The sequence below is a fragment of the Solanum lycopersicum genome, chromosome 2 (genome assembly GCF_036512215.1).
Source record: "Solanum lycopersicum chromosome 2, SLM_r2.1".
Lineage (NCBI taxonomy): Eukaryota > Viridiplantae > Streptophyta > Magnoliopsida > Solanales > Solanaceae > Solanum > Solanum lycopersicum.
Genome location: NC_090801.1, coordinates 30101203 through 30126020, shown reverse-complemented (window position 1 = coordinate 30126020; position 24818 = coordinate 30101203). Strand labels below are relative to the sequence as shown.

At 32.7% G+C, this 24818-nt stretch overlaps 1 long non-coding RNA gene across 1 annotated transcript in view; it reads right to left on the bottom strand.

The window, feature by feature from the left end:
* Positions 1-20879: 20879 nt before the first annotated feature.
* LOC109119512 (uncharacterized) overlaps positions 20880-24818 on the bottom strand; it is a 48188-nt gene continuing 44249 nt past the window's right edge. Inside the window, exon 4 of the long non-coding RNA XR_011215130.1 lies at positions 20880-21858. This is a non-coding gene — a long non-coding RNA (uncharacterized lncRNA). The remainder of the gene's footprint in view (positions 21859-24818) is intronic.

Sequence of the window (24818 nt, the reverse complement as noted above, 5' to 3'; positions counted from 1 at the left end):
TTTGATATTCCAAACATAACTTCTACAACTAGATATAGGAACTATGAGTTTATTGTTATGTCCTTTGCTTTGACAAATGCATCTGCAATATTCATGGATCTTATGAACAATGCCTTCCAATCTTATTTAGATACGTTTGTTATCATCTTCATTGATGACTTATTGGATTATTTATGGTGTGAGGAATATCATGTTAGTCACCTCAGGATAATTCTTCAGACATTGATAGATAAAGATCTATATGCCAAGCTCTCCAAGTTTGAGTTTTGGCTTAAGTCTATGGCATTCTTGGGTCACATTATCTCTTGTGATGGGATAAAAATTGATACCCAGAAGATAAATATTGTACAGAGTTTGCCTACACCCATATCTCCAACTAACATAAGGATTTTCTTTGGTTTGGATGGGTATTATAGGAGATTTCTTGAAGGGTTTTCATCTATCTAATCTCATTTGACAAAGCTAACTCGAAAGACAGTCAAATTTCAATGGTCTGAAGGCTATGAAAAAATCTTTCAAGGGTTGAAAAAGAGATTGACTACCGCTCTGGTTTTGATCTTACTAGAGGGTACTCATGGTTTTGTGGTGTATTGTGATGCATCAAAAGTTGGATTACACTGCAAAGTTATAGCGTATGCCTCCAGACAGCTGAAGATTCATGAGATGAACTATCAAACTTATGACTTGGAATTGGATACAATAGTTTTTTCTTTAAAAATATTGTGTCACTACTTGTGTGGTGTTCATGTTGATATATTCATCAATCACAAGAGCCTCCAATATGTGTTCATTCAAAAGGAGCTAAATCTCAGAAAGAGGAAGTGCTTTGAATAACTCAAGGACTATAGATGAGTATTCTTTACCACCCAGCTAAGTTTAATATGATTGTCGGTGACATAAGCAGGTTATCCATGGATAGTACCTCCCATTTTGAAGAAGAAAATAGGGAGTAAGCTAAAGATGTGCAAACACTACATGGTTGAGAGTCAGACATATGAATATCATAGAAGGAGGTATAGTTGTGATCAATGGGGTAGAGTTATTATTAGAGTCAGGTGTGAAAAAGAAGCAAGTTCAAGATACCATTTTACTTGATTTGAAGGCGAGTGTCCACAACCAAAGAGTATTGGCTTTTGAACAAGTGGGAGATGGTGTGCTAAATTACCAAGGTATACTTTGTGGAGATAGGGTGGATGGAATCCAAGAGAGGATCCTGGAGGAGGTTCATAGCTCCAGATATTCCATTCATTCGGGTTCCACCAAGATGTACTGCGATTTGAGAGAAGTATATTTGTGGGAATGCATGAAGAAATATATTGCTGAGTTTTTGCCAAGTGCTCAAATTGTCAGCAAGTGAAAATAGTGCACAATAGGACTGGAAGTTTTGCTAAGACTATAGAACTTCAAGAATGGAAGTGATAGATAATTAATATGGACTTCATCACAAGCTTGCAAAGATCTACAAAATAACATGATTCTATTTGGATGATTGTCGAGAGATTTAAAAACTCAACCCATTTCTTGCCAGTAATGACTATTTATTCGGCTGAGGATTATGCTATGTTATAACTTCTAGAAGTGGTTAAAATTCTTAGAGTTCTGATCTACATTATTTAAGATAGAGGTGTACAATGTACTGCAGAATTCTAGAAATCTTTCTCGAAAATTTAGGGTTCAATGGTGAACTTAAGCATTGCTTTTCATCCTCAAAAAGATGGACAAACTGAACATACTATCCAAACTTTGGAGTATAAGTTGAGAGATTGTGTGATTAATTCAAAAAGGTGTTGGAATTCTCACATAACTCTCATCGAGTTCGCTTACAACAACAAATGCCATTCGAGCATCCAAATGTCTCCATTTGAAGCTCTTTACATGAGAAGATGTATATCTCCTATTAGGTGGTCTGACTTTCGTGAAGAAGGGTTGATAGGACCAGATCTAGTTCACCAATCTATGGAGAAGGAGAAAGTGATTCATAAAAGATTGAAGATGGATATATATGAAAGTTTCTACTATGAAAGGTTTTATGAGATTTGGTAAGAAGCGTAAACTTATTCCCGATATATTCTACCTTATAGAATCTCGAAAATGGGCAATGTGGCTTATGAGTTGGAGCTACCAGAGAAATTAGTGGCGGTTCATCCGGTATTCCATATTTCTATATTGAAAAAGAGACTTGGGAAATTGAGAATGATATGTAGAAGAGATATCCACGTCTCTTTTAATCAAGAGAGAATGAAGCCCAAGCTAATAAATTATCTATTGAGCATTTTATAAGACTACGTGTAAGCATATTAATACTTGCTTGTGTTGCTTAATGTTGAAATGATATTAATATCCTTATCTTAGTGAAAGAGTTCACATTCGAGGAAAAATATTCCCAAGGGGGAGGTATTGTAACATCTTGTAACATTAAATAACTAAGAATAAGTTAGGAAACTAAGAACAATCATTTTTTAAAGTATGTTTTGGTATTTTTAAAACAGTCCTAGTTCCTAACTAAGGAAGATTTCGGGAATGTCCTTTATATATTTGGAAATCCCTTAGAAATATCTTTCCAACGGCCCCGAGTTTGCTCATTTTTTATTTTGTAAGAAGGAGATATGCATTTCGGAAGTTGGGTTGTTCGACTGAGGAATGTCCAATCCGGAATTTTAAAAACGGTAAAGTAGACTTTTCACCCTAGTATTGCCTTATTCGTTTTAGAGGTTTATTAGGAGTAAAACAAAGTCTCAATTCAGTTTTAGAAAAGTTGTGAACGCTAAAGGCTTTGCAGAAAAGAGGCGAGAAGAGTAAGATCAAGAATTCTTCAAGAAATGCCAAGAATCGTTGCGTCAATTTCATCGTGGGTGATCCCTTTAAGGTATGTTATATCTTTCTGTGTTGGGTTTGTTCGCCCACACACCAACATGTTTAATTCAGAAAGTTTTGTATTGATTCAATAATGAATCTTTAATATCATAATGAACAATTGTTGAATTCTTGTTGGTAGAGTTGTAGTGTACCTTTAGTGGTTTCGATTCATGTTAATAGGTTTTTTTACGAGTCTAAACTATTAGTATTGAGTATATTAGTGAAACTAACTTTTCGGGGGAAGATGCGTGGATGTTTATTATATTTAGACTTGCAAATCGGAGAAGAAAAGCAAAAAAAAAAACATCTCACTGGACTTAGGGCGCCGCGGCGAGGAGAGTCGTTCAGGTAGAATCTGTGCGTCAGTATGTGATATACTACGTCATCAAGAGCACCTGATTACAGTGTATGTATGTCAGGCTCGGGCTCCCCGCCCCTCTCAAAGTTCCAGGGCCAGCTGGAGATCCATTTTCCCTCTCTTTTCATGCTAGTTCCTAAGTGATATACCTTTTATTCCAAGTTAATTCGAACACTCTAAAATTCATTTAAAAGATGAGAAACAAGTCAAAGCAAATTCCTAAAGCATTCAATAGTATTAAACAAACATTTAACTTTGTTTCAATGTTCAAGCAATTAGTTGAGCAAGGACTAAAGAGTCGGATTTAATTTTCAAAAGCTATAGCAGAACTAAGTATTAGATAAGAGGTAAGTTGCAAGTTAAGCAAAGAGTAACAAGTTGAGTTCACTTCTCAATAGTTATTACGGAACAAAGTAGTCCCTAAGAGTTTAAACAAAAATTTCAAACATTTGAGAAAGAAAGGAAACTAGGCTTCCACAAAAACAATGGCTAGTTTTAGTAAAAGGAAAAAGGAAACTATAATTTCCAAGAAAGCCTTTGCAGCTATTTTTGAGCAATTTTTTAAAACTAGAGAAGAATTTGATCTAAAAACATATGAGCTTAGCATTTTGGGAGTATTGGTGAGCACCGATATGGTGACATGAATTCATATTAACTCATGTTTCCATAAACCATGTAGCCATCATGGAAAGATAAAGGTCATACGTTTTAGATTATTACATAGGTCTTTTAGCATAGACTAATGGATCCACTTATTATTTTAGCTTCTGTATCAACGACAATGTATACATCAGTCCTCTTGCAACGTGAGGTAATATGTTGTACCATCACTTAGGATCGTAGTGATGGTTTTAGGCTAAAGAATCTCTCACAGAAATTATATTATATTCGTAAATAAGCAAACCTTAGTTTGTTATTGTTTTATATTTAATGAACTAAGTGCTTGCAACGTTTTACAAGATTTCTTTATATTGAGTTGTTATTTAATGAGTTGAGCAGAGCCAAGAAAATTTAATTTTTACTCCTTTCAAGTCTTATGGTTTTGACTAGCATTCAAACTCGCATACCCGTAAATTCAATATACTGATGTCAATTGGCCTGCATCATCTTATGTTGCAGATGCAGGTAATCTCGATCAACAAGCAGCTCTTCGTTGATCTATTATGAGCTCTAGAGTCAATGATGAGTCTCCTTGAATTCCGGAGGATCCTTTTTTTGCTTTTCAGTTAGTTAAATAGAATGTTTTGGTATTTGTTCCAACATTTATGTCAGTTAGTTTATAGGGTTCATAGACAAATAGATAGTTGTTCAGTTGTGTCTCTTTATTTCAGATTCTATATTTGAGACTTAAGTACCATTTTGGCCAAAACAACATTTAAAGTCCACGTGACAATTCGCACATGTATCTACAATCTTGTACCACCCAAAAAAAATTCTAAACAAACTTAATGAGTGTGATCATTATGTTGACCACCTTATTAAAGATGTGACTTTGTTCGGAGTGGAAAACGTTTGTATTTCAAGTCCAACTGAGGCCCAGACAAAGATATACTAAATTTTTCATTTTACCTTTGTTAAAAGTCCATTGATATTTGGTAGTGATTCTGACGTGGTTAGAGAAAATTTTTTTATTGGCGTCCGCAACGACCATATTAATTGTGTGGGTTTGTCATGAGGAGAAACTTCTATATAATCAAGTATAAACAAAGCCTAAAAGGAAAATATCAAATTCCTTATTTTTGTCAATAAACTATGATATATTACTAGCAACAAAAGCAACTACATTTATTTAGGGTCTAACTTATTGAATATCCTCAATCAAATATAAAAATGTATTTATATTGTTAATACTAATACTCCTTACCTAGTTTCCATTTATTTAGGGACTTTCAGTACCAACTACTACCATTTGGTTGTGTATGCACAAAGAAATATTCATCCTTATACGAGATAGGTTCCATCATACGACTTACCCAAAGAACTTTCTTCTATGTTATGAGTACCCAAATTAGTTTCTCCACTACAACATAGTTTTATATCTTGCTACTTTTTACATTCAAACCCCCCCCCCCTCCATATTCTATATCTACCTCCTTAACCACAAAATGAGAAAGGATAAATACTGTAACCAAATATTTGTGAATTAAAAATAACATATATGCTATTTCAAAATCATGAGTTATATAAATAAAAATAATTAAAAATTAAAAAACATACTAAAATTAAGCGACTTTCGAAATTTAGCGTATGTCACACAAATTAATACAGAGAGAGTAAAATATAATTTCATTAAATTATGTATGTAGTCCTATAAATTATTATAATTAACAACCCAATATATAAAAGCTATGTAGAAATTTAATGAACTCTCTTAATTTCATTTGTAACATATAAATCGAAATAAATAAAATAATGTAAACTGAGTATCTACTTGCATATGCATAATATGAAAATAGTTGATTTATGAACATGTCCATTGTATTTTAAAGATAAATAATTTACATCTTCCCCATCCAAACTATATCATCCATTCTTACACCATATCAAAATGTACATTATTTAAAGTTTTTAAATTTTAATACATCACTTGTAATTGAAGTAAAGGACATAAAATCCTATAAATATTACTAAAATTGTCCATATAATAAAAAAAAGGAAAAATTATGAATGTGCCTACTCCAAATAAAAGAAAGTTATAAAAATGTCTTATCTTTAAACCGCAATAATCTATTAAAGAAAAATTAGAAGATACGTTAATGGAAAAAAAATAAGTCATGTACCTTTATAATTAGGAAAAAAATAATTCATGTTATTGGGAAAAATTTCACTAATGTACCTTTAAAATCGAGTAAAAATATATTTATTGGACTGTAAATCTATAAGAAAAATACATAATAGGAAATTCATTTATATACTTAACAGATACACAAAATTAAAACCAATATCATCACCAATAAAGTAAGCAAATTTCTTCACAAAGTTTCTTAAATCTATTGTGTCAAGCTATATTCATTAACCGAACAAATTTTTTGTAACACAAATTAATATTGTGCACCGACAAAAGACTCAGCAGAAGGTGATGATATCTAAAGATTAACACTATGTAGCTTTCAAAAAGATATGAGTAAGTATTAATGAAAAACCCAATCTTTCTATTAAAACTGGAGCACATATTAATATTGTGTCTTATTCCCCGGGTGTCACACCATTCAGTTACGATTCCTCCATCATCTTTAACTCAATAAATCAGTTCCTGAATTATGTGAAGGCTTTTGTAGTCAAAGGGGGTCATTGATTTGATTTCTTTTAGAAAATAATTTATACATTTCTTTTTATCTTATTTAGTACTAGTTAAGAGAAATCATAACCTAGTTTATGAGTGAACATTTCTAGTAACTAATACTAATAAGATAAAAAAAATAGATAAATCATTATTTAAAGGTAATCAAATTAATTATTCCTTTTGACCGCAGAAACCTTCGAATTATTGAGGAACTTATTTATAGTGTCAAAGAGGATGGAGGAATTATAAGCATTCGGTATGCCACCCTGGGATTAAGCAATAATAGAAACATCTGTCCAATTCTAATAGAATGTTACCTTGACTCTGCGCAAGTCAAGAAATACTCTACTCAATGTATGTATATAAAATATTATAAACACATGAGATCTATATATAAGTTGTAAAACACTAAAGCAACTTAGTTCAACAAGGAATTTGTAACAGAAAACTCAACTTTACCTATATATAAAAGTAATATAGTTATGTGGGAGTTTCTCTATCCGGCAACCACCACTATGAGCCTAAGTGGTGATACAGTGTCTCACTCATGCTGCCAGAATTGTGTTATGGAACATCCTCAACCTAGTGGATCCTCGGGCTAAACCTAATTGTTCATCTAAAAAGTATGACCCGTTATTACCCATGATGGCTCTATGGTTTACATGGAGACTTGCGTTTATATGAACAATCATCCCCACATTTGTGCTCAATACTACTGCCAAAATATACTTTATCTTATGCTTGTAAAATAATTTCTTTCCTTTGGGTTGAGACAATTTTGCTCTCCCCTTTTTATCTTTCAAAACTTCTCTTGGAATCAATTTTATGTTTTCTTGTTCAAAACTCTTTTGGGAAATCTTAGTTTCCTCTTAACATAAACGTAAAAAATTTATAAACTTTTAGGGAGTAATTAGTTCCCTTATAAATTTTGAGAAACGAACTCAACTCTTACTCTTTGCTTAACTTGAAACTTCACTCTTAGGAAATTCTTATTACCCTTATATCTTGTTAGAACATAACTCAACTCTTTACTCTTTCTTTAACTCAAAACTTGAGCCTTAAAATTAATATAAAATATTTAAATAGTACTATTGGAAGCTTTAATAAACTTTGTTTAACTTACTTCATAGCTTTATATTTAAATCCTTAACTTTCTTGGCTTTGATCCTAACTTTCCTTTAAATTTAATTATGAATTCAAGGGTCATGATTCATATTTATTTCATGACATTTAGATGTACCTTAGCGTATTGGAATCAACTTAAAACTGACTTAAGGCATACTTTTACCCCTAATAAACTGTTGAAACAAATTAGGAAATAATAGGGTGAAAAGACTACTTTACCCTTACTAAAATATTGATTGGACTTTTCTCAGTCCAACAACCCAACTTCAAAAAAACATATGCCCCTCATACGACAATGAAAATGAGCAAAATTGGCGCCCGTAGAAATATCTTCCCAAGGGATTTCCATCCATATAAACAACTGCCCCTAACTCCTCTTGAGCTAGAAGTTATGGCCGTTTGAAAATGACCAAAACTCACTTTTTATACTTAGTAACTTTTCCATATTTTCCTATTATTTCAAAAAATAACTATTCTTAGTATCTTTGTCTAATCCTAGATATTTTGATTTACTAGATGTTTCAATATCTTTATTTCGGGTACATTCATCCTCGAATGAGATTATTTTGGTATGCTAAGGATAGTAACATCATATTAGCACTCAACCAACAAAATCTAGTAATAACACGATTACAAATAGTTTTATAAAGTGTGAAGAAAATAATTTAGTACCTTGATAAATATCCTGTCCGGACTAAAAGGGGTGTGGATATCTCTTTTTCATATCCTCCTCAGATTCCCAAGTTGGTTTGGAAACAATTTGGTTCTTCCAAAGGTTCTTGACTAATGAAACTTCCTTAGTTCTCAACTTGGGAACTTGAGATCTAAAATCTAGAACAGAGTCTCTTCATAGGATAACAAATCCTTAATTTCAATATTCTTAGTAGGTACAATCAATGAAGTATCACACAGGCACTTCTTCAATGCAGAAATATGAAATACCAAATGAACCGATGCTAACTCTTGGGGTAACTCTAAATCATAAGCTATATTTCCAACTCTTTTGAAGAATATGTTAGGAATAATATACCAAGGACTATGCATCCCATTCGTACCAAACCTCAAAACACATTTCATGGGTGAAACTTATAGATACACTCAATCATCCCCCTCAAACTCTAACACCTTCTCCTAAAATCTGCGTAGGACTTTTGGTGACTATATGTTGTTTTCAATATCTATTAAATCACTTTCACCTTATCCAAATCTTAGTGAACTAGATCTGGTCTTATCAACCCTGCTTCGCCAAATTCCAATCACCCAATAAGATATTTGAATCTTCTCCCATAATGAGCTTCATATGGAGCCATTTGGATGCTCAAATGGTAACTGTTGTAAGAGAACTCAATGATAGGTATGTATTCATCCTAATTCCTAGATATATTTGATCATATAGAATCTCTAAGAGAGTGGTCAATGTGTCTTATGAATTAGATCTACGTCTTAAATAAGCGGCGGTTCATTCGGTATTCCATATTTCTATGTTGAAGAAGAGACTTTACAAGTTGAGGAGGATATGAAGAAGAGATATCCACATATCTTTGAATCAGGAGAGAATGAAGATGAAGGTAATAAGTTCTCTACTTATCATGTTATAAGACTATGCGTAAGAATGTTATTACTTTCTTGTATTTTTCACTGCTAAAATGATGTTTCTACCCTCATTTTAGTAAAATAGTTCTCATTCGAGAATGAATGTTCCAAAGGGGGATATATTGTAACATCTCGTATCTTGAAATAACTAAGAATAAGCTAGGAAATAAAGGACAATAATTTTTTATAAGTGAGTTTTTGGTCATTTTCAAAGGGCTACAACTCTCAATTCATGTGGATTAAGGGCGAGTTCTTTATAAAATTGGAAAGCCCTTGGTAGATTTTATTTTAAACGGCGCCGAGTTTGCACGTTTTTTATGTCATATGAGGGAGATATGCATTTCAAATGTTGGGTTGTTGGACTGAGGAAAGTCTAATCTTTCTTTTAGTTACGGTAAAGTAGTCTTTTCACCCTAGTATTGAGTAATTCATTTTAGGGATTTATTAGTCTAACAACAAAGTCCTAATTCAGTTTTAGAAAAGGTGAGAACACTAAAGTCTTTGGAGAAAAAAGGAGAGAATAAGAAGATCAATATTTCTTCCAGAATGCCAAGAATCGTTGCGTAAATATTATCGTGGGTGATCCCTTTAAGGTAGATGACATCTTTATGTGTTGGGTTCGTTCACCCACACATCAACATAATCAATGTAGAAAGTTCATTATTGATTGAATAATGAATCTTGAGCTTCTTAATGAGCAATTGTTGAATCCTTGCTCGTAGAGTGGTAGTGTACCTTTATTGGTTTTGATTTATGTTTTTGAGTTGTTTTACGAGTCTAAAATATTTTGTATTGAGTATATTAGTGATTCTAAATGTTTGGGAGAAGATCCATGTATGTTTGGGAGGTTCAAAATTTAAAACTGGAGAAGAAAAGTTCAAAAACCCATCTGAAAGGCCGTGGTGTGCAGCGCCTACTATAGCCCCAAATGCAGACTCTATGCATCAGGTTCTGGCATACTGCGGTAGCCAAAGCACCTTATGGCAGTATATGTCCGTCAAGATCTAGCGCCCCGCCCCTCTCATATCACCAGAGTAACCTAGAGATCCCATTTCTCCCCCATCTTTTCGTATTAGTTCCTAATTTATATATCTCTTATTCTGACTTAATTCCAACACTATAAAGTACATCTAAATGTCATTAAATTATCCATAAACATGATATCATGATTCTTAAGTCCATAATCTAATTCAATAATAGTTAAGAGTCAAGTTTAAAAGATAAGAAACAAGTCAAAGTAAGTTGCTAGAACATCCAAGAGTAATAGACAAACATTTTAACTTTGTTTCATGTTTAAAGCAACGAGTTGAGTAAAGAGCAAATAGTTGGATTAAATTTTTAATAGCTATAAGGGAACAAATTATTCCCTAAGAGTTAAATATTAAGTTAAACAAAGAGTAACAACTTGAGTTCACTTCTAATTAGATATAAGGGAACTAACGAGTCCCTAAGACTTAAACAAAATGTTTTCAAACTGTTGAGAAAGGAAGGAAGCTAGGCTTCCATTGAGCCTACGACTACTTTTTGTAAAATGAAATGGAAACTATGATTTCCACGAATGTTTTGGAAGTTAACTATGAGCAATTATCTCAAATTAGAGAAGAATTTGATTTTAAATCATATGAGCTATGTATACTGGGAGTATTATTTAGCACTGATATGGTGAGGCAAGTTAGTATTAACTTATGTCTCCATAAACCATGTAGCAAACATTGAAAAATAAAGGATCATAATTTTTAGATGATTCCATAGTGCTTTTAGCATAGACTAATTAATCCAATTAGTAGTTCAGATTCTATACCGATGACAATGTATAGAGTTGTCCTTTTGCAACGTAAGGTAATACTTTGTACCATAACTTAGGCTCATAGTGATTGTTGCCGTTTAGAGCATCTTCGACAAAAATTATATTACTTTCATATATATGTAAAGTTGAGTGTATTATTATTTTATATTTAACGAACATTACACTGTTTTACAAGATTTCTTTATATTACATGTGTCCATACTGTTTTATATTGAGTTATTATTTCATCAGTTGAGTAGAGCCAATGTAAATTCATTCATACTACTTGGAAGGCTTACTGTTGTGCTTAGTATTCAAACTTGTATACTCGTACATTCAAAGTACTGTTGTCAATTGGTCTGCATTGTCATATGATTCAGAAGCAGGTAACCTTGATCAGCATGCACCGCTTCGTTGATATATTGTGAGATCCATAGTCAGTGGTTAGTCTCCTTGTATTCCGGAGAATTGTTTTATTGCTTTCTAGTAAGTTTAATATAATGTTGTGGGGTTTGTCCAAACATTGATCATAGTCAGTTTAGTGGCTTCATAGACGGATAGTTAGTAGTTCAGTTTTATCTCTTTATTAAAGATTCTATATTTGAGACATGAGTGTCATTTTGGCCAAGACAGTATTTATAGTTATTTTTAATGAGAATTTCTCCAATTCTATAACTTAGTTAAGTAGAGTCATCCACTTAGATAAGTAAGCCAGGACAAGGGTTCATTAGAGGCCAACAATGATAACCGAGTGTCACTCCCGCCCACGGTGTGGGTTCAGTGCGAGAAAATTGGCACAATAATCTGGCGCCTTGGGCTACCCAAAAAAAATCTGAAAAAACATAATGAATTTGGTCAAACTATTTCCCTGTCCAAACTTTTTTGTTGGTTACCGTGACAAACATATTAATGATTTCTCTTGGTTCAGTGTCTAAAAAATATGTATTTCAAGTCAAAATGATGCCAAGAATGTGACATACTAAATTTATCATTTTAATTTTGTTTAAGTCTTCTGGGTTATTAATGATGCTTACATGGTTAGAGAAAAATTGTTTATTGGAGTCTGTCACGACCGTATTAAGGGTGTGGGTTTGTCATGAGACGAAAAATTCTATATTTTGAAGATCAAACAAAGCCTAAAAAGGAATATATCAAATTTCTTTTTCTTTTCAATAAACTACGAACATATATTACCAGCAACTACACAAACAACATTTATTTAAGTTCTGAGTCATCGAATATCCTCAATCAAATGTAGAAGTGTATCTATCTTGTTGACGCCAATTTTCTGTACCTAGTTTTAGTATAATTAGAGCTTTTCAATACCCGGTACTATCATTTGGTTGTTTATGTGCACAAAAATATTCATCATTATTTTAGATATGTTCCATCTACACTCTTAACCCAAAGAGATTCTTTCTAAGTTATGAGTACCTAAATTAGTTCCCACTACGACATAGTTCCATATCTTGTAACACGTTATACATTCAGACTGCCCCCCACCCCCCACCCCCTTCCCTCTTTGTTTGCTTGACAGATTATCCCATTCTACCAATGCTACTTTTCTTTTCTCTTTTAGACTAATCCAAAAGAAATCTCTAAATTTTCTATCCACCTCCTTAACCACACTTTGAGGAAGAATAAATAACGAAATTCAATATTTGTGAATTAAAAATAACATATATGTTATATCAAAATCATGAGTTATATAAATCAAAATGATTATTAAAAACATATTAAAATTAAGTGACTTTAGAAATTTAGCAGATGTCACACAAATTAATACATAGAGAGTAACATATAAATTCTTCAACATTATGTCAATAGTCATATAAATTAGTATACTTAACAACTCAAAATATTTAAAATCTACGTAGAAATTTAATTAACTCTGTTAACTTCATTTATAACGTATAATTCGAAATAAACAAAATAATGTATATTGAGCTTCTACTTGCATATGCTTTATATGACAATAGTTGATTTCTGAACAACCCCAATGTATGTTAAAGGTAAATGATTTACGTTTTGTCCATGCAAACTATATAATCTATTTTTACACTATATCTAAATGTACATGATTAAAATATTTTTTAATTCTAGCACATCTCTTCTCATTGAAATAAGGACATAAATTCATACAAATTAGTACTAAAATTGTCAATATAATCCAAAAATGGAAAAATAATGAATGTGTGCCTACTCCAAATAGAATTAAATTATTAAGAATAAAACTTAAAATGTCTTATCTTTAAACCGTAATAATCTATTAAAGAAAAATTAGAAGATACGTTAATGAAAAAAATATAACTCATGTACCTTTATAATAGGAAAAAAACTAGAAGGAAATGCAAGTTATATGGCAAAAAAATATAACTCATTTAACTTTAAAATTGAGTCAAAATATATTTAAAGGATTATGAATCTCTAAGAAAAATACATAATAGGAAATTCATTTTAATACTTAACATTACCATATAATAAAAACAAATATCATCACTTATAAAGTCAGCAAATTTCTTCACAAAGTTTTTCAAACCTGTTGTGTGAAGCTATCTTCACTCACTAAACAATTTTTTAATGACACATATTGATATTGTCCACCGATAGAAGACTCAAAAAAGGTGATGATATCGAAAGAATAAAATTTTTTGTAGCTTTCAAAAGGATATTAGCAAGTTTTATCAATGAAGCACCAAAACATTCTACTAAAACTGCATCACATATTGATATTGTGGCTTATTCCCCGAGTGCCACACCATTTATTTATGATTCCTCCAACATCTTTAAGTCGATAAAAGAGTTCCTCAATTATGTGTAGACTTTTTTATTTAAAGGGGGGAATTTATTTGATTGCCTTTAGGAAAGGATTTATCTATTTATTTTTATCTTATTTAGTATTAATTAAGAGAAATGGTCAACTAGATTATCAGTGATCATTTCTCTTAACAAATACTAAATAAGATAAAACAAATAGAAATATTTTTGTTCAAAGGCAATCAAATAAATGACCCCATTTGACCGCAAAAGCCTTTGCATCATTGAGGAACTTATTTATGGTGTCAAAGTTGCTGGAGGAATTATAATTATTTTGTATGCCCCGCTAGGATTAATCAACAATAGCAACATGTGTCCTATTCTAATATAAAGTTTGTTTACTTCCGTAACAACACTTGACAATAGCTTTTTGAAAGCTACAAAGTGTTTTGATTTTGATATTATCACCTTCACTAGAGTCGTTTGTCAGTGCATAATTTGAATTTGAGAAGCTTTGTCAAGATATTTGCGCACTATTTTGGCGACGATATTGGTTTTTATTCCGTTGTTAAGTGTATAAATGAATTGCTTATTACGTTTTTTTTCTAGATTTACAATCTATAAAATATATTTTGAATTCAATTTTAATGTACATGAGTTTCGCTTTATCCATTCATCTTCCACTTTCTTTTTTTTAAAGTTAAAAGATACACAAGTTACATTTTTTTCCATTCAAGTAGACTATAATTTAATTTTAATATACTATTCTTCTTCCAAGATAGGTAATTATATTCTTAAATCTTTATTTTATTTTGAGTAGGCACAATCATAATTTTTCAATTATTGAATTATATGGAAAATTTTAGTAATAATTGTAAGATTTAGCGTCCTAATTCAATATGAAGTGATGAACTACAATTTTAAAAATGTAAATCATGTACATTTATAACAAGAGAAACATTAGATTATATAAATGGGATGAAAAACATAAATCTTTTTCCTTTAATGTCACGCGCGGAGCCAACCCGCTGAACATGGCCGACACCCAATGATCATTGCTGGCCTTGAGCGAACCCTTGGTCTAGATTACTTTTATCAGTAGGAGACTTAACTCAATTGAAAAAAAAAGAATATCCTCATAATTAACATAATGAAGGTCTTTATTTAACAGTGGCACTTTAGTCTAAACATAATATCTGAAATAAAAGTAACTCAACTTAACTAACCGACTATCTGCATATAAAGCCTCTAACAATACAATGGTGAATATAGGGACAGACCGCACAACATTATTAAATTTAAAGATTAAAAAGCATATAAAAATCATCCTCTAGAAAACAAGGAGGCTCTCGACTAACTGTGGGTGCTCAAACTTGATAAACATGCGGTGGATGCTGATCCTTGTTACCTATGTCTACAACATGAAACAATGAAAGACAACTTACATCAGTACATTGAATGTACGAGTATGCAAATTTGAATGCTAAAGAACGACTTAAGCATGATGGGAATGAGATGAATTTACATTGGCTCTACTTAACTAAAAAAACACTCTACTAAATGTATGTATAAAAAGCAATTTAAAACATATGTGATACATATAAAGTTTGTAAAATAGCAAAGAAACTTAGTTGATCAAGGAAAATGAAATAGAAAACTCAACTTTACTTATATATAAAATTAAAAAAGTTCTTTGGGAGTTTTTCTCACCGACAACTATCACTATGAGCCTAAGCGGTGATATAGTGTCTCATCCACGCTGCCAGAACTGGCCTATATTTTCCGTCGCATAGAACATCCTCAAGCTAGTGGATCTACGGGCTAAACCTATGTTATCATCTTAAACCCATTATTACCCATGATGGTTAAATGGTTTTTATGAATACTTAAGTTTATATGAACACTCATCCCCACATTTGTGATCAATACTACTCCCAAAATAAACATTCGCTTATGCTTTAAAATAATCTCTTTCCTCTGTGTTGCAATAATTTGCTCACCCCTTTTTATCTGTAAAAGCTATCTTGGGATAATTGTTCCATTTTCTTGTTAAATACTATGTTGGGAAGTCTTAGTTTCCTCTTATGTTAAATGTAAAAACATTTATAAACTTTTAGGGAGTATTTAGTTGTCTTATAGCTGTTGAGAAATAAATTCAGCTCTTACTCTTTGCTTAACTTTAAACTTAACTCTTAGGAAATTCTTAGTTCCCTTATTGCTTTTTAGAACATAACTTAACTCTTTACTCTTTGTTTAACTCGAAACTTGAGCCATAAAAAAAACTTCAAATCTTTAAATAATACTATTGGAAACTTAATTAAAGTTTAATTTAACTTACTTCATTTCTTTATATTTAACTCCTTATCTTTCTTTTCTTTGATCCTAACTTCCCTTTGAATTGGATTATAGATTCAAAGTTCATGATTCATATATATGGATGATTTCATGATCTTTAGATGTACCTTATAGTATTGGAATCCACTAAAAACTTAATAAGGCGTACTTTTATTCCTAATAAACCCTTAAAACAACTTAGGAAATATGAGGGTAAAAGACTACTTTACCCTTACTAAAATACGGATTGGACTTTTAAAAGTCCAATAAGCTAACTTACAAAAGATATCTCACTCAAACGACTTTGAAAATGAGAAAACTTGGCACCTTTGGGAAGATCTTCCCACGGAATTCCATCCATATAAAGAACTGTCCCTCACTACTCTTGAGCTAGAAGTTATGACTGTTTGTAAATGACCAAAACTCACATTTTAAACTTGCGAACTTTTCCATATTTTCCCTTTTCTTTCCAAAAATAACTATTCTTTATTTCTTTATATTATCCTAGCTATTTAATTTTAGGAGATGCTAAAATAAATCCCTCTTGATAACATTCGATCTCGAATGATATATTTTCGCTAATCCAAGGATATTAACATCATTTCAGTATTCAACCAACAAAACCAAGTAATAACATGCTTTCACAACGTTTTATAATGTGCTAAGAAGAGAATTTAGTACCTTGATCTATATTCTCTCTAAACTCGAACATATATATATATCTCTTCTTCATATCCTCCTTCAATATAGAAATATGGAATACCAGAGGGACCCCTGCTAACTCTTTGGGTAGCTCCAACACATAAGATACATTGCAAACTCTATTACCGGGGAGTAAGTTTCCCCTTCTTACAAATATTCATAACACCCTTCACGGGTGAAACTTTCACATACAACCATTCTTTCACCTCAATCTGTAACGACCTTCTCCTAAAATCTATGTAGGACTTTTGGCAACTCTGTCTTGTTTTTAGTCTCTCTTGAATTACTTTCAACTTCTCAATTGCTTTGAAAATCAGATCTGGTCTTGTAAACACAACTTTGACAACATGGAACCACCCAATAAGTTATGTTCATCTTCTCCCATAAGGACATTCATATGGAGACATTTGGATGCTCAAAAGTAATTTTTGTAAGCAAACTGAATGACAGGCATCTAATCATCCTAATTCCCCAATATATTGGACCTTATAGAATCCAAGAGAGTGGCAGATGTGGCATATGAGTTTGAGCTACCCCATGAATTAGCGAACGTTCATCAAGAATTCCATGTTTATATGTTAAAGAAGAGACTTGCGAAGTTGAGGAGGATATGAAGAAGAGATATCCACATCTCTTTGAATCCGGAGACAACGAAGATCAACGTAATAGATTCTCTACATAGCATCTTATAAGACTATGTTTAAGAATCTTATTACTTGCTTGTATAGTAAATGCATAAATTATGTTACTACCCTTAGCTTAGTGAAAGATTTATCATTCGAAGACAAATATTCCCAAGGAGGATATATTATAAAATTTCGTAACTTTAAATAACTAAGAATAAGCTAGGAAATAAGGCACAATCATTTGATAAAACTGTGTTTTTTGGTCATTTTCAAACGTGCATAACATCCAACTAAGATATTTCCAACTGCACCGAATTTGCACATTTTCGAAGTCGTATAAGTAAAAAATTTTGGAAAATTAAAACTTTTACATTCTACTTGAAGTATACTTAAACTTCATTCTTAATATCCATAAACCATACGATATTCTAAGAAATTATCTCACATATATAAAACCATTTAAAGAGTGCAAATTTGGACTTAGCCAATAAATAATCCATATGCCATACAGGCCTTAATACAAAAGACTCCAAAGAACATAGAGGAAATAGTGCATCTTAAAATTACTAAAATCGGCCAAAGCTAGAATGTTGAAAAGATAGCAACCCCGAACAATGAGGACCTACCATGACTTAGAGAAAGAGTTCCAAGCTTCATCAAGTAAACCTCCTTCACTTCAATGTCCATAACCTAAAGTAGTAATAATATAAAGAAATGGGGTAACGTACGCCACATTTACTAGGTATCACTATATGATGATAACAGATAAGGACATACATGAAAAAAGGATCATTTGTAATATCTTTTTGAAAACATGCTAAGTCATATGAAAGTCTTCAATGAACATACTATATAACATATACAAGTAAGGATTCCATCCACATTAAGCATGATCATAAGCAACGACATATTATAATATACTCACATTAGCTTTTTATATTCAATAGATCACGTAATATAGCATACAAAACACTTAGCTATGATCCCATCCGCAACCTACAAGTGCAATGGTCATGTGAAGCCCCATAACCCCACACAACCAAGTAGATAAGATAGGAGACCATGAGTAAAGCTTTGCTTCATATAACATGTAGCATAAGTAGTCATCACTTCATTTAACAATATAACCCAATAACATATTCATCATAATGACCAAAATCACATAAGAGTAATATAATGTATCATAAAGATATACTTTTATGTTATTATATTACATAAAAACAATCTCCTAGGACTTCCCTTAGAGTCAACTTCTGCAATGTCGAGGTACAGTCTCATACCCTTACCTCTGCTAAGTAGACTCCTCAAGTAACCCTAATCAACGTTCATTTACTTGTCTTTCCCTTTACATGAGGGAAAATTTTCCTTAACCAGCATAGACCATATGAGCTCAAAATGGAATCCGGTATCATAAAACTCCACACCGAAAGAAGGTGATCTATCGGCCAAAGTAGAACCAAACATGACATAGCTTTCTAGGTGTATCCTTTAGCTAGTATCCTATGGTGGAAACATAGTTCAAGATCTAGGAGATGTATTGGAGACCCATAGTTCCACATTACATCGTAGCCTCAATCTCATGAGAATCATTGTGGACCTACCTTCCAACAAGTGAAGGGACACCTCTCATATCTAGTTCATCGGTGCTTAGCTTAAGTCCCTTTCTTGAATAACTTTTCAGATTTCTTTTTTATCATAATTTATCATAGGTCATAGGATATTAACTCCTTGTATAAACATGATCATGAGCTCTTCGGGATTAGACGAGGATTTCCTTTTTTTCTAACCCTTCGTTTGTGAGATTAACGTAACATAGTCATGTTGTGTAAAGCATACAAGAACATATCATTACTTGCATTTTTCGTATTCTTTTCATGATCTTACAAATAACATATTCATATCCCAGCATATACACGCAACCACATCATACATGCTTTTATAATATAGCATCATGATCTATAGTCTAACATAAACATTGTAGAGTAATCACAAATTTAGAAGACTTACCTTTAGTTTCCAAGAACCTTATTTAAGAACTTACGTTCATCTTACAACATTCATAATCATAACATAGTGAAATACTCAATATCATAATAAACAACAACTCTTAAAATCATATACATGATCAACGCATAATGTAGGGTAGAGGAAAGGGTCATTTACAAGTTCATTATAGTCTTAGTTCCAATCCCTACGTTTTCATATAATCAAGTAGTAGAAACAATCACATGAAATCATCATCTATATAAGGACATGCTTCACACGAAATTCAAACATAACTAACCACATACTCACTAATTTATGTGAAATATACCATGGAAAACTACTTTTTGTTGAAAATCATTAATCTAAGGTTGGGAAGAAAATACGTTTTGTAGAGTAAAAACCCTAGAAGTGAAGTTCTTGAAAACGATATTTGAAAGTACCTATGGGGGAAAGGAATACGAAGAGTTAAAAACCTATAACTTATATATGAAGAATCCACGAAAATTTGATAAAAAACTTGAAGTCTTCGTCTTATTCCTTAAGCATTTCTAGTTCTTCAATGGAGTTTGGAAAATGAGCGTTCTTGAGAAAGATGAGAGAAAACTTGTTTCATCTGATTTGGGACGTGTAAAAGTGGTATAAAACTGACCCAATATCAATATATAGTCGTTTTATGAATTATCCAAAAGAACCTACACTTAAATGGGTCTTCTTAATAAATTAAATTACAAAAAATACGATTTTAACTATTCTGAGAAGTAGTTGCGCGTCACGGAGCCAAACCCCGTCACTTTTATTAAATTATGAGTTGAGGAAGAGAGGTGTTTGTTAGCCTCGTGTTGCGAGGCTGACCCTTAAATCTTGAGTCACAACATTGAGTGACAGCCCCGCGTCGCACACCATGCCTCAAAATCTCCCTGCTCACAGTCTGCCAGGCAGCCTGCCCACCCATGTTTATGTCCCCCTAAGGACCCTTCAGGTGGTTCTTGTGGTGTAATTACCGGATATTTGGACCCTTTGTACTATATACTAACTATAAAAGTTAATGTTGCATGTTTTGGACCTCATTTTACACTTGGAAAACTTCACCAAACATTGGGACGTCAACTAGTTCAAATTAGCTAGTTTTTGGAAGTCAAGGTCTTTCTTAGTCGTTTTGGATCTAAACTTTTACAAATGAGTTTATTAGATTAATATTGGTCTTGAAACATAATTTTAAATACTATTTTATGGATTAATCTCTAGTTTAGTTCATGGCATTTTCGGATTGTTACAAATCATAGACGAAGTCATGAATAAGCCACTATAAGATCGTGCCACTAAAATCTAAACTACATCATCAATTTACTAGCAAATAAAGAAGAAAAGATCAATTAACAATATTTCTTGATTTTATCATTAATTATCAATACTTACAGTTCATCAACAATATTCATATAAGGCAGTATCAAAATGATACTATAACCGAAACGAAATCCTACAACAATGTCCAAGAAATTGAAATTACATTGAGCTTGTAGAAAGACATATGCTAGTCTTATTCAAGGCATCAATACTTGATACACATGGATCTATCATCAAAAATTCACCATTAATATACAATATAAACATTAGATATAAGTAACTTAAACTGCTAGAATCACAGTTCAGTCAATACAAAGTCACGATTACAATGCCCATACATAGGCTAATTTAAGAGTTTAACGGGACCTGGGTTTATCATTAAATTATATTGAAATGAACTTTAGATTCAATACATTATAATCAATTTATCATGATTAAGACTTTGAAAACATTTTGAGAAAGAACTCATGGCTAGATTGAAGGAGAAGAAATTTGATTATGAACCTGCATTGAATACATCGAAAGGAACTCTCTAGGTGAAAGGTTATCTAGAGCTGAAGATCACCATACCATAATGTAGAACAAAACCTCTAAGAATTGATGAATAAACCATTGAACATTAGCTCCATGTTGTACTTGAGCTTCACTTTCAAAGGAGGCTCTAGAGAGAGTTATGTTTGGGAGGGAAGTCTAGCTTTTGTAAATTGAACTGGGAATGGGTTTGTCACGTTTATTTATCACATAAATACACCCAAAAATAACCACATAAACCAACTAGGGTCATTTTATAATATGGGGTGAATTTCAAATTCATCCTCTAATGAAGAACTGTGAAAGCAGTAAGGTTGCAGGTTGCATCGACTGGCACAATCGATGGGGCGTCGTCAGATCGATTAGTAATCCATTTGATTCGTCATTGGAAACACCAAATACTTCTTTGGAGGCTAAACTCACACGTATAAGTGTTGAGCGACTCCTCCTATCAATCGGTAATCGATTGAAGCACAACACGTCATTTGAGCTCGTTGATTGACTCTTCCAAGGGAGTGTCTCAACACTGTTTGGTTCCTTCTTCAGGGTCTCTTGTGGGGACCTTGTGGAGTCATACCTGGACATTTCTGACATAAATATAAATTTTACGAAGTGAAGTACCATCAAAATCAGTTTCACGCAAAACAATACATCCAAACATGCAAGACACACTCACGACACACACATGTACATCTCAAGGGCTAACTTTCGAACGTCTTGGACGTTCTTGCACATTTGACCTCTATACTTAATAAAACTCAACATAAAACTATAAACATAATTATTACTCATACAAGGATTTCATAATCCAATGACACACATATATGCACATAAAATTATTTAAGTCCTCTTGGGGACTAGTCATCGAACGTCTTGGTCGTCCCTTGACATTTGAATTCCGAATGACTTCAAATGTATAATCTTACTTTAAAACACTTAAATTATATATTTACATGGTTATAGGAACATACGAGGCCCTAGATACCCTAACTCATTTTGGGGGTCTTATAGGATCTTTCCTAGAGACATGAGGGAAGCTAAGGTGGAGGAATTTATCAACCTTCATCAAGGAGGTATAAGTGTACTTGACTATTAATTTTCACTAAATTTTCCATGTATTCTCCATCCTTTGTTTCAAACCTAAGCGATGAGATGAGCCGTTTTATTATGGATGTTTCCGATGACTAGGTGAAGATTTTCGTTCACCTGTGCTTCATGATAATATGAGTATATCTAGTCTCATGGTTCATGTTCAAAAAGTGGAAGAAAGTTGTTTTTTCAAAAAGAGTATGGAGGCGAAGAAGGCCAAGTCTTATGAAGGTGGTTCCTCTAAGGGTAGGCTTTTAATTCAACATAAGCCTTGGTTCAAGAAGAGGTTTTCTAATCAAGTTCCTGTAAAATATCCCAAGGATCATGATGATAGGGTTTATAACCCTATGTCTCAAAAAGTAAGAGGTACTAGCTTACCATGTAAGAATCCAACTTGTGGAAAGTTTGTAAGGAAGCATTATGGTGATTGGCTTGTTGGAACGGACATTTTCTTTTGCTGTGGCAAGAGTGTCCACAAGGTAAAGGATTTCCCATTATTTTAAGGGGAAATACAAAGGTAGAGGGAAAGCTCAAGCAAGTGGTTCTAATGTGGATCCTCAAAGGAAGAATTGATTTTATGCACCTCGCTCTAGGGGTGAATAGAAGAGTTCTTCTGATGTTGTGATCGGTTTTTTCCAAGTCTTCTCTATTGATGTATATTCTTTACTTGATCCCGGTGCTACATTATATTTTGTTACCCCCTTGATACCTAGAATGTTTGATATTTTGCCTGATATTTTAAATGAATTTTTCATGGTAACTATCCCGATAGGTGAGTCTGTTGTTGCAAAGAGGTTATATAAAAATTCTCTTATAATGTTGCCTAATAGAATTACTCATGTTGAATTAGTAGAACTTGATATGGTCGATTTAGATGTCATTTTGGGTATGGATTGGTTTCATAGTTGTTTTGCTTTCATTGATTGTAGAACAAGAATTGTCAAGTTCAATTTTCCCAATGAACCTATCTTAGAGTAGAAGGGGGGAAATTCTATTCCTAGAGGTCATAGAATCTCTTGTCTAAAATATTTTAAAATGATCTCAAGAGGATGTGTATATCACATTGTAAAAGTCAATGATTTAGACTCCGAAAATCCTCCCATTGAGTAAGTTCCCGCAGTAAGAGAATTTCCAGAGGTCTTTCCTAAATATCTTCCTGGAATCCCTCCCAAATGAAAAATAGATTTTTGTATTGAATTGCTACTGGATACCAAACCCATTTAAATTTATCATTATCATATGGATACGACTTCATTAAAGGAGTTGATGACTTAACCCATGGATTTACTAGAAAAAGGATTCGTTACACCTAGTATTTCTCCAAGGGTGCTCCAGTTTTGTTAGTGAAGAACAAGGATGGGTCCCATAGAATATGCATCAATTATTTCCAACTCAAAAAAGTATCTATTAAGAATAAGTATCCTATTCTTTGGATTGATGACTTTTTTGATCAACTCCAAGGGGTAAGCTACTTTTTCAAAGATTGATTTGAGATAAGGGTATCACCAACTTAGGGTGAGAGGTAAAGATATAACCAAAAGGGCATTCTGAACTAGAATTGGTCACTATAAGTTCTTATTAATGTCCTTTGATCTCACTTATGCCACAATGGAGTTTATGGATCTCATGAATAGGTTGTTTTAAAGATACCTAAATTCATTTGACATTGTCTTCATTTACGATATCTTGTTATATCCAAAAAATAGGGGTAAACACATGGACAATATGAGGGTGGGGTTACAATTCTTTAACGAACACGAACTAAGTATAGAAAATGTGAGTTTTGGTTGAGGTCAATGGCGTTTCTTTGACATATCATCGCTAGTAAGAGAGCTGAAGTTGATCCAATGAAAATCGAAGCTGTCATAAATTGGCCACGATCATTGACTCCAACTGACACTATGAGCTTGTTTGGTCTAGCGGGTTATTATAGGAGGTTTGTGGAGGGTTTTGCATCCATTGCGTCTCCCTTGACTACGTGGACCCAAAAGAATACGAAATTTCGAGTGGCCAGAGACTTGTGGGATAGTCTTACAAATCTTTAAAGAGAGTCTTAACTCCACTTTGATATTTACCTTAACAGAAGGTACCAAGGGTTTCATTGTATATTCTGATGCATCCCGAGTGGGATTAGGGTGTGTTCTTGTCTTGAAAATATAGAAACATTTTTTGTATGGTGCTCATATTTATATGTATAACGACCACCAGAGTCTTCAAAATTTTTTTACTCAAAAGGAGTTTAATCTTTGACAACGAAGGCGGTTAGAATTATTGAAAGATTACGACATGAGTGTTCTCTACCACCCTGACAAGGACATTGTGGTTGTGGATGCTCTAAGTCGTATGACCATTTGTAGTGTGTCTGATGTTGTTGAAGCTAGGAAAGAACTATACAAAGATGTTCATAAGTTAGCTCGTTTGGGTGTTAGGTTAGAAGTTTCTCCGAAT